Source organism: Lepisosteus oculatus, chromosome 27 (genome assembly GCF_040954835.1).
Source record: "Lepisosteus oculatus isolate fLepOcu1 chromosome 27, fLepOcu1.hap2, whole genome shotgun sequence".
Lineage (NCBI taxonomy): Eukaryota > Metazoa > Chordata > Actinopteri > Semionotiformes > Lepisosteidae > Lepisosteus > Lepisosteus oculatus.
In genome coordinates, this window is record NC_090722.1 from 3,226,703 (window position 1) to 3,236,858 (window position 10,156).

The 10,156-nt window shown below is 46.4% G+C and overlaps 1 protein-coding gene across 2 annotated transcripts in view; it reads right to left on the reverse strand.

Annotated features, from left to right (window-relative positions):
- pear1 (platelet endothelial aggregation receptor 1) overlaps positions 1-9,893 on the reverse strand; it is a 62,607-nt gene extending 52,714 nt beyond the window's left edge. For both annotated transcript variants that reach the window (XM_069185027.1, XM_069185025.1), the window contains exon 1: positions 9,396-9,893. The gene's annotated coding sequence lies outside the window, so the exon portion shown is untranslated. The remainder of the gene's footprint in view (positions 1-9,395) is intronic.
- Between the last annotated feature and the right edge of the window lie 263 nt (positions 9,894-10,156).

Sequence of the window (10,156 nt, forward strand, 5' to 3'; positions counted from 1 at the left end):
AGTCCCTGTACAGCCCAGGACGAATGAGGACCTTGGCTGGTTCTTAGATCAACGTGATGGCTAATACCCCTGTACGCAGCAGGATGAAGGAGATGAGATGCAGCTCCCCCAGGCAGGATGTAATGAAATTAACAACTGCAAACGACCCTTTTTTTCATCACGGGAAAGACGAAAACAAATCACTCTGCTATGCAGAACAAGGTACCAGAAACAACTGCACAGTAAAAGCCATGATATCCGAGCTGGTGACAGGGTATTTTGCACTCCTGTTTTCTAGCTGTAAAAAAGATTTGATTTCAGACCATCGTGTTTTTTGCAAATTGCGATTTATGTCTCATTAATCTTTAGCAGACACCACACAGAAATCGAGGCTCCAGGATAGAATTCCAGCCATTTATCTCTGTCTTTTAAAACCACAGGCTCGTACTGACAGAAGAGCCTTCAGATTGCTCTCTACCGCAGAAGAGGACAATGTGGTTATTTTCACCCTCAATAACGCTTGTTTTAACATACTTTCTCGCTGCAGAAGCCTGTCTCCTTGTGTTTGACTACAGCAACGGAAGAACACGCTTCTTCCAAAACCGCTGGTGAAGCCCAGTGCCTCTGGGCTCTCCATCTACACTGTTCTGGGCAGTTTTAAGCTGCTTGTGTGGTGTTTTTCACAACTGCATAAACTTTTTGTTGATGTCTGACAAATTGCAGAAAACCAAAGATGAGCTTTATGGGGAACAAGGTGTACTAATAAAATCTTTCTCCATCTGGTGCATGGCTTCATTCTTGTACAAGGTGATGGACAAACACCACTCTGGATACAAGTGCCATTTCATTAGGCGCTGCGCAAGCCCAGCAGAGGCAACCACACCCACTGACTCTTTCAGCTGATTGGTTCTTCCAGACACCAAGCCCTCTCTCTCCACCAATCACCTGCAGGAATCAGAGGTGAACCACAACCTGGCTCACTCTGCAAGCCACTGTCTTATTTAAGAGCCACTCAAAACCCTGCAGCCGAAAAATGGAAAATGACATACAGTATAAGGACACAGCATCTAAATTCTCCAGGGGTAGATTAGCAATGGTATTCAATTCTTAAAATGTATCTATGAAGATGTTCAATTTTGCATGCCAGGACCACACGGAAACTGAGGATAAGATCAGATCACTTTATTGGCCATATACAATTTCTTGTATTAGGAATTCATCTTTTCACATACCCCAGCTTGCTCTCCATGAGACACACAGACAGGGAGAGAAGCTTGGGGTCAGAGCGCAGGGTCAGACATTTATACAGCACCCCTGGAGCTTTTGGGGTTAAGGGCCTTGCTCAGGAGCCCAACGGAGTAGGATTCCTCTGCCGGAAACAGGATTTGAACCAGCAACCTTCCAGCCACAGGTGCAGATCCTGAGCCCCAGAGCAACCGCAGCTCCCCAGGGGGCACAAAAAAGGATGGACAGGTGAGTCACCCTGAAAGCACGGCATTAGTTCCTAGAAGCCGAATGCCTTTTCCCTTCTCCATACCATCTCTGTGAGTCACGGGGCCTGGCGTGCCAGGAGCCCCTCCTGGAAAGCCCCCTGAAACGAAATCAAAGCGAAAAGGAGCCCCTGACGCCCGCCCGTGCTCCTGGCGTGTCACGGCGGGCGCTTGTGCCGAGTAGCCAGGCCGGCTCGGGCGCGACACGCCGCGCGGACAAAGAGCGGCCCCTCTTTCAAACAGGAAACAACAACTCGCCCACTCCCTCCGGGCTTCCTGTCCCTGCTCCGTCGGGGGGGGCAGCTGAGCGGAGCAATCTTCACATCCCCCAAAGACAAGAGCCCAAGCGCGGAGAAAACGGCTGAGGGCCAGACCAGGCCCCCCGGCCCGTCGGGGCTCGGCGGTTTTTCCCGAATGCCGAAACATTCCGGCAGAACGTTCCACTGCTGGGGTTTGTTTCAGCACAAGGACTCCTTCTCCGTGTTTTCCCGCTCTATGTTTGACTTTGAAAACTCCACGAGGAAGCCTTGCACTGGCGAGTGCAGAACGGCTGGGGAAAGTCACTCCGTCTCGCGATTCCATTATATCGTCAAGCTCAACTCTAGCCAGTGAGGCTGGCTGATTCATTCCATGTGTTCCCAGCTCCCCGTGTGCAGAAGTGTTTTCTAGTGTTCGTGTAGATTCAGTTTCAACAAATTCCATTTCTCTTCATGTTCTGGTAGGAAAACTGATTTGGAAATAACCTTAATTCCCTTTACTGTTCTCAAACCTGTAATCCAGCCCTGTCATACAGTAGCAATCCTTTCCTTAAACAGGGAAAACTGCGCCCCTGACCTCACCAAGGCCTGAATCTTTTTTGAAAGGCCAACACCAGTAGGGTACGGAACTGTCTCTGCTCCTTTATGGCTTTATTCCTTCTTTTCGAAGATCGAAGGTCTTATTTTGATTAGGGAAGTGTTTTTGTAATTAGCGAGGGACGCCTGTTTGTCTTTATTGATTTGAAAAAGCTGTGGTCTAGCAGACATTTTTGGTGTGTCGCTGAAAGATATCTGTGTGGCACCAAAATTAATAAAAAACAAAGACTGGTGGGATTAATCAGCTCTCAGAAACAGGCTGAAATCCATGTCTATTGCATAACGAGCCCTAGCCATAGAATGTCAGACAGGGTGATTGTCCTAATGTTGCCAGCTGGACATCCTCTTGATAAGCCTATGATTAAGGGGAATCAAGCTGGAAAAACGCTTGAAGCTCTGTCAGTAAAGGATGCAGGTTTTCTCTTAAACTGGGGATGTTAAATTACAAGTCTAGGCACTGAAATATATTTCAGTTAAAAGCAGAAATCTGTTACATGTCCTTCATCCTTTTAATGACCTCTCCATCTGATCAGGTCACTTGATGAAAGAGGTTATTGGGGACAATCATTCTTTTACGGGAGAGGTAGTGTTACAGCTATAGGTGATTACAGACAGAAGTGTCTCTAAGAATCTCGATACAATGCGTAACACCTGGCTATTGGCAGCATTTCCAGCTTCAAAGCAAGCTTCAGTGATCAAAGCCATCAAAGTTTACCTTGGTTTATCTTAGTTAATTAAGTTCTGTGTCAATGATTAAGTGTCAATCTACAGTCCAGACAGTATATAACTATCAGGCAGGTACAAGAGGAAAAACAAGGGACATGAGTAAGGATGCTATCGAAATGGAGAGCACTTTGTTCCAGATCACCCATTAAAACCAGATTGGGGGACTCTGATTTCCTGTGCCAAGAATCTCTCAGTTAAAAACAGCCTTTCCTGGTTAGTTGAGTGCATTTTGAGACTATGGCGATAGGTTCCTATGAGAACATCTGAGAATATAGTTCTGGAGGGCTGGGATCATCCTTCCCAGTTAAAGGCTCAAACGCAAAGTCCTAATTAGTTCTTTCAACAATTAAGATTAGACAGAGGTTATTGGAAAAGCTGATATTCAAATAAACAGAACAGTTAGGCCGAGCAGAGACAGTTGCCGGCAGAAAAGCAATTCAGAGGGTGTTTCTTCCAGGAATTTCTCAAACCTATAAACAGAAGGAGATGGTACACAGTCTTAGGACAGGAGTTCATAATCCAGATTCCCAAGAAGGAGGCCCACCATCGTGCTTTCCCAGGGAATTAACTGTGCTCCCCGAAACGGATGTTTCACCAAAGCTTGTGCCTGTTGTTTACTCCTCCGTCACACAGCTTGTAAACTTTCAGTGACGTTCCTCATTTGCCTTGACGCAGTTCATTTGTGAATCCCGCACTGCAGCCGGGATGAATGGATTCTGAAACAAGCCTCTAGCCAACCGCTTCTAAACATTAAGAATACACAACAATTTGGGAGAGTGGCCGACTCGGAAATCGTAGACCACAGATCCACCCGAACACCCCTCAGGCAGGCAGACTTTGAGAAACAACTGCGCATCCTAACTGTTTCAACGCACAACATTAGAACCTACAGCACATCACACAGTTATTTCTGATTATATTCTAGACCACGATATGAGTGGAGATTATTCAAGGCGAAAGGGAAATTGGGAAAATCATCCACAGCAAACCTCTTTTGCAATTTTAAGTAATTCCTTGCATTTATACTGTGTTTTACAGTTGGCCGGGGACCCACTTCATCCAACCCGCCAGCAGCCTCCCTACACAGCAGACTGGGGGGTGAGAAATGTCTTCACTGGCTGGATTAAGGGGGAACTCTAGGGAGGCCATATTGCACCACCCTGGCCTAGACATTAGCTAGGACACCTGGGGCAATACCCCTGCTCAAGAACCAGGCCATGGGATTTTTAAAAACCAAACAGTTATGACGCTTTTATGTCGCATTTATTGATTATAAAAGTCATTATAAATGAAAAGCCAGCACCTCCTACAGGACAGCTCCCTTTCTGTACACAGTGGCCCTGGTTTGAAACTTCAAGGCCGAAGGGAAGAGAAGAGCGCCCCCTACTGGTCCACCAACTGCAGTTACAGCAGTAGCCTGGATTTTCCAGCAGCCTGGGTGGGGGTCTAATCCTGGTCTGGGATGAGCAGTGTGCCCTCCCGGATTTTCATTCCAGATCAGCTCCTAAAATAAAGCAGCTGGTCACCTGAGCTCTTCAGGTGCTGCTGCTTTCAAGAGAGCTGGAGACCCTGCAGACACACTGACCAGCCCCGAGGGACCAGGGTCGGACTCCTGCCTGCCTCAGACGGTCTAATCCCTGCACCACCCAGGCTCAGTCTGACCTGGCTTCCAAGATCTGAAGACTGGCAAGGCTGCATCTACTTTCTAAGCAGCGTTATGCTCGTAAGTTAACAGTATATAGAATGAAGCACAATGATTTGTCCATCAGCGACGATCGCAGGGGGCTGTTATTGAGAACACAATGGAATCTAAAGCAGTGTCACCTGGTCAGAGCAAATCAGCCACAACGTAAAGACAGCCAGCCGAGGCGAGACTGGGTAAAGTTCTGTGTGCTGAAGTTGTCGAGAAGAGTTCCCTTAAAGCTGAGTAGTTTCGACACTCTGAACTGACCAAAGGAACAAGCCAGATTAAAAAGGATCTACTTGGTTGTTGAGATAAAGCTATCACTGGACCTCAGCAAAGATGAAGACACAGCAGGCATATTGTCACCCCAGGGGCAGGGCCCTATCCTATTTTTATACACAATAATCATGATCTACTGTATGTGGTGTGAATTAATGAAAAATGAAGGACTATGGGATCCAGACAGACAGCGGCACAATCAGCACTCCTGGGTATGAGCACATGGCTCAGGCCTCATCTCCTTACCCCTCTCAGGAAATACAGCTTTATCACAAACTCAGGTGAACAAGACATATTCTGTCTTTAAGCTGCTGTGAAGCTGTATTCTGGAGTGAAAGCCAGTTCAGATATCTCCACAACAGCTGCACTAATAAAACTGAGGGTTGTCCATACTCCTGTCTCCTGAGAGTCGTCTGCTCCTCTACACTGTTTTTTTGCTAATTCTGCATATTAATTTGCCAGCATGAATAATTGAAAGGAACACAAACCTCCCCCCCCCCCCCCCCAGAACTTGAAAAGCTGGCTTTCTTCTGTAATGCACTTATGATTAAGCAATGATATCACTTGCGTTTTTATTACGATCCATTTGTTCCTGATTTAGCAGTGAGTGAAAGAATGGGGTCCTACCCATCCTGGAGCCAGTCTGGAACCTACTGGCAGTAAATCGCAGTTTTTCTGTTCCAGTCCCAGAGCCAGGCTTTGTTCCATCTAGTGCTCAGCTGGTCTCCAGGGCGAACTAGACCAATGCATGTCCCATTTGGATCAGCGTCCTGTACTGACCCAGACTGGAAGGGGCACGGTTACCCTAAAATCACAGGCAAAGATCTGGGAAAGGAATCCGTGACACAGCACGGACACAAGTCAGCAAACCTGGATACCTTCTGCCTGGAACAGCACTACTGCTCCAATTAATCATTAAGGTCATTAAGGAGCTGACTGTAGCTAATTTTCTGGAAGAGAGTTTATTAGAAAAGCTCAAATACTCCTGCTGTAGGCCAACAGTACAGCCACTGAAATCATTGATCCTGTTTGGCTTCTTTCAAGAAATGGCTGGGTGATATTCCCTAATCAATTAACCAATAATGACGGGCCACACAGGTTAGATGGGCCAATGGCCTCATCTTATCCGTTATCTTTCTTATGCTCTTACCCATCAAGTTCCCCAAAGCCAGGATACGTTAATGGAGCCCATGATAACACCGCATGATCAAACATTTTCATACATTTATATAGCAAATAATTCTGGATCGTGTGGTCTGGAGCAGTTCATATCCTAAAGTGGCCAGTCTAGTTCTTTCAAACGAGTCTCAAACTCATTTTCTTAATCCGCAACACTGACCGTCCCGTCACGCGGGACCAGAGAAAGCTGATCAGCATCGAGACTTTACTGCTCACCGCCCAGGACCGGTGCGAGGCTTAATCTAGGTGCTCGTTTCGCTCAGCTCCTGGCACAACTTCAAAATCACATATGAGCAGTTGTAAGTGAAAGGAGACCACTCAGCTCTTCTGCTCCACTTGGTATTTAGTAGCTCATGGATCCTGGAGTCTCATGCAGTCGTCTCCTGAAGGAAGCCAGGTGTCTCGTCCTGTTGCAGCGTGTGCTAGTGACAGGGTGCATGTGGCCAGACTACCCATGCTGCTCTACCGATTTTCTGTTCCTCTGTATCTGAGCCTGTGGGCGATCAGGCCAGAACAGAGGCCTCTACCCCCCTGTCCTGCAGATCTTCAACTCCTAAAGGCCTGGGAACAATTCCCCTACAACATGTTCAGTGGAACCGAACCATTCATTCAATTAAATCATTTGGTGGTCATTGAAATAAAGATCAGAATATCCTTCAGCCCTCCAGCACCTTGACTGAAAGTTTTTAAAAAGATTAGGAATAGCTGTTCATAAAGATTAAAAGCGGTTTGGGCTGAGCTGAAGGATAACTGGACTGAGGCTTGGGAATCCCTGGAGAAGAGTTTATCCCAGGTGCTGTACTGTTTGCCTATGGCAGGAGTGTTGTAGCTCTCCTGCACTACGAACAGGGAGGAGAGTCAAGATACTCCAGTGTCCACTAGCCAGTCCCCACTTCATCTGTGAAACAGGAGTAAAGAACACAGAGGAGTCTTGCACCCACACCCTTCCAGTAAGGGGTACACGTCCTCTGGCGCGACCCTGTGCTGCCCCTGGCCCGGCTCTAGAGACACTATCTTTTCATTCGCAGTCTGCACGCGTGGGTGCAGGAGTGCTGCAGGGAGGTCTGACGTTCGTTCAAACCCACACCATCACCAGGCCCCGCCAGTGAAGGAGCCCCTGCACCACCGCTGGGAGAGGACTACTGGTCTGGGTGCTATGAGCTACAAGAAGGAGAGGCTGCTAGAACAGGGGTTCACAATCCTGGTTCTGGAGCGATCCAGGGTCTGCTGGGTTTGGTTCCAACTGGGCCCTTGATCCACAGTGCCAAATGGTGACTGTAAGAAATCTGATTGCTGTGTTTTCTGCACTCAGGCGACCTTCCATTATTACCAACAGCTGCTGCACACAGCTTCATACAGTTCTCCCCTCAAATTGTTTCTCACAGATTTGCACTCTTCTATTGGACTAAACAGCTGTCAACAGGTCACCAGTTGGTGATGAACAGACATAGATGGGAATGACACTGAATCAGACCTGCCAGCAGTGAGACAGTGTGCTTCCTTCTGCTTCAGTCTGATTGCTCATATTTCATCTCACAGCCCTGAGTGGGGGGCAGTCCTGAAACTCACTAATCAGCAAAGGATTCATATCAGTTACAAATCTCAATTGGTTTGTGTGGTTTTTTTTTAAGAGCTGAAAGCAAATGTACCAAAGGGCTGAAGTACAAGACTGAAACATCTTTATTTGTGATTAGGAACAAAACCTACAAGCCTGAGGTTTCACCAAGGACTGAGAACCAATGTACTTATTTGGGAAACCAGGAGATGCTAGGGTGCAGAAAATAAACTTAACCAGCAAGCAGATGAGCTACTGGCAGCAGTCAGCACTGGAGATTAAGAGCCCAGATGGAACAGAAACCAGCAGAGACAGAGGTCTTCTAGAATGATTACTGAGAACCACTGTTCAAGAAGACAGAGAACACACTTTTCAACCCTTCATTTGCTCAATCATTCGTACTCATAAAGACCCAACACGCTCTTCAGCACAGGTTTTTACTAATCTGGGCAGCTCGTACAGCAAGACCTGCAGGATCGGAGCAGTGGTACCAGGGTGGAGACTTCAGGCCCTCAGGGAACAAATACATCTCAGTGTCTGGGAAAAGGGTTACAGGTCTGAAAACCATCTGTCACACCAGACACAGGCACTTCTCCAGCCTCATATTTACACCCGGACACTGATTGGGCTTTAGAGGATTACTAGGTGTGATGGCTATACTGTACATCTGAACTGACAACATGTTATGACTGTTTTTTAAAAAGCTGGTTATTGCAGGAACTTACACCCCAATGAAATTAGTTCAGCTACAGTATACACCCTTGCAAAATCTCAGAATTCAAATCACTCACCACACTAAAAAAATAAAAAAGTGGGGGAAAAAACAGTAAAGATTGTATATACTGTATGGAACAAGGTGTGCAATCGATGCCAGTCTCTGCAGCTCAAAGTATTTGATCACATACATACAAATATCGAGGCTCAAATAAGAAATACAGCCGAATCAAATTCAATCCAAAAGTAGATTCAAACACAGCGAAAGCTTAAACGATCTCCGCATACACTAATTAAATACAGACAATTAAAGTACTGAAATTCCGACACACCCCAAAATACAATACATAGAGCAGATTTTCAGACAGTCCAATATTGACTTTATACTTTCCGCCGTTCGACTTGATCCAGAGCGCACGGATTTCGTCTAATGTTGCTGTACAAAACGCAAAAGATACACTAAATAAAAAAGACACTGAACCGTCAAATCACTTCAGTTTCCGATATGCGTTTCGCAAGACAGCTAAAGATAAAGCAGTTATCTTAACAATAACACCAAGTTTAACAGCCTTAACGACTGAATGAGACACCGACAGTCGTTCCGAAAACCTAAGAGAATTTTGTCCTTACGAGAAAAAAAAAGTAATTAGTAAAACCGTCCTAGTTGAGCTACAACAAGCAAGTTACTCTCAGATTTTAAAAGAAAGTGTTAATGTGTGTGAATTAATTAAGCAACACCGCCTGGGTAATACTGTTAGTTAATACCGTATGAGCTTCGTCGAAAAACAGTTTCAATAACCTGTATCGAGTCTGCTGCGGTTTTCAGTAGTTTTCCATCAGATTTATTAAGTATTTACTTATTCAACCATACGCGTATTAAAAAAATATTCGGTTCAACAAAGTCGAAATGTTAATGTTAACGGGGCCGCTCTTACCTCAGACCTGAGCATCCGCGCGCGGCTGGATCGGGGACACTCCTGGGAAACTGGCTCCTCCCGCGGTGTGTCCCAGAAAATAACGCGAATTTCACTTTGCAGTTTGACTTAAGAGCGTAAACGAACCCTTTTACCGTCCCATATCTCTGGCAACTGCTCGTGGAAAAAGTCTGTGAAACCGGCTCGGTGGCGTCAATTCAGCGGTCGTCGGTATTCGCAGCACCGGTATGGGTGAAATTTGCCCCCGTGAAGGAACAGACGACAAAATCGGGATTTGGAAGATGAAGCCCCCCCTCCCCCGAGACGCCCTTTTGTTATTTTGAAGATAATTCGCTGGTCTCTCTCAGGTGCGCTCTCCGCTGCTGCTCGGTGGCGCAGCCGGGGAGCCGGTGACGCTGAAAGTCAAGGAATGAGGGAGAAAACTGTGAACAGAGCGCTCCCAGACTCAGGAAGTGTTGGAAACTCCGCCGAGGGTTGAAAATGAACCCATTCCTTTCGGGCGGGGAAGATATTAGGCGAGGGAGGGTTTGAATTAATTCTGTATCATGTGGGAGTGCAATCTTAATTGTAGACACAACGGGCTGTTTTTTTTTTATCGTTGTTAACGGTCAAAACCCGTCCAGGACAAGCCAACGTACATAACAGCCTGCCTCTTTCCCTTCGGGTTAAACGGCATTTTCTTTCAAGAAACGTTCAATCCCTTTGCAATACTGTGCTTACGACGTTAGCTGCGAAGGCAGAAGAAAAAAAAATTACAACAT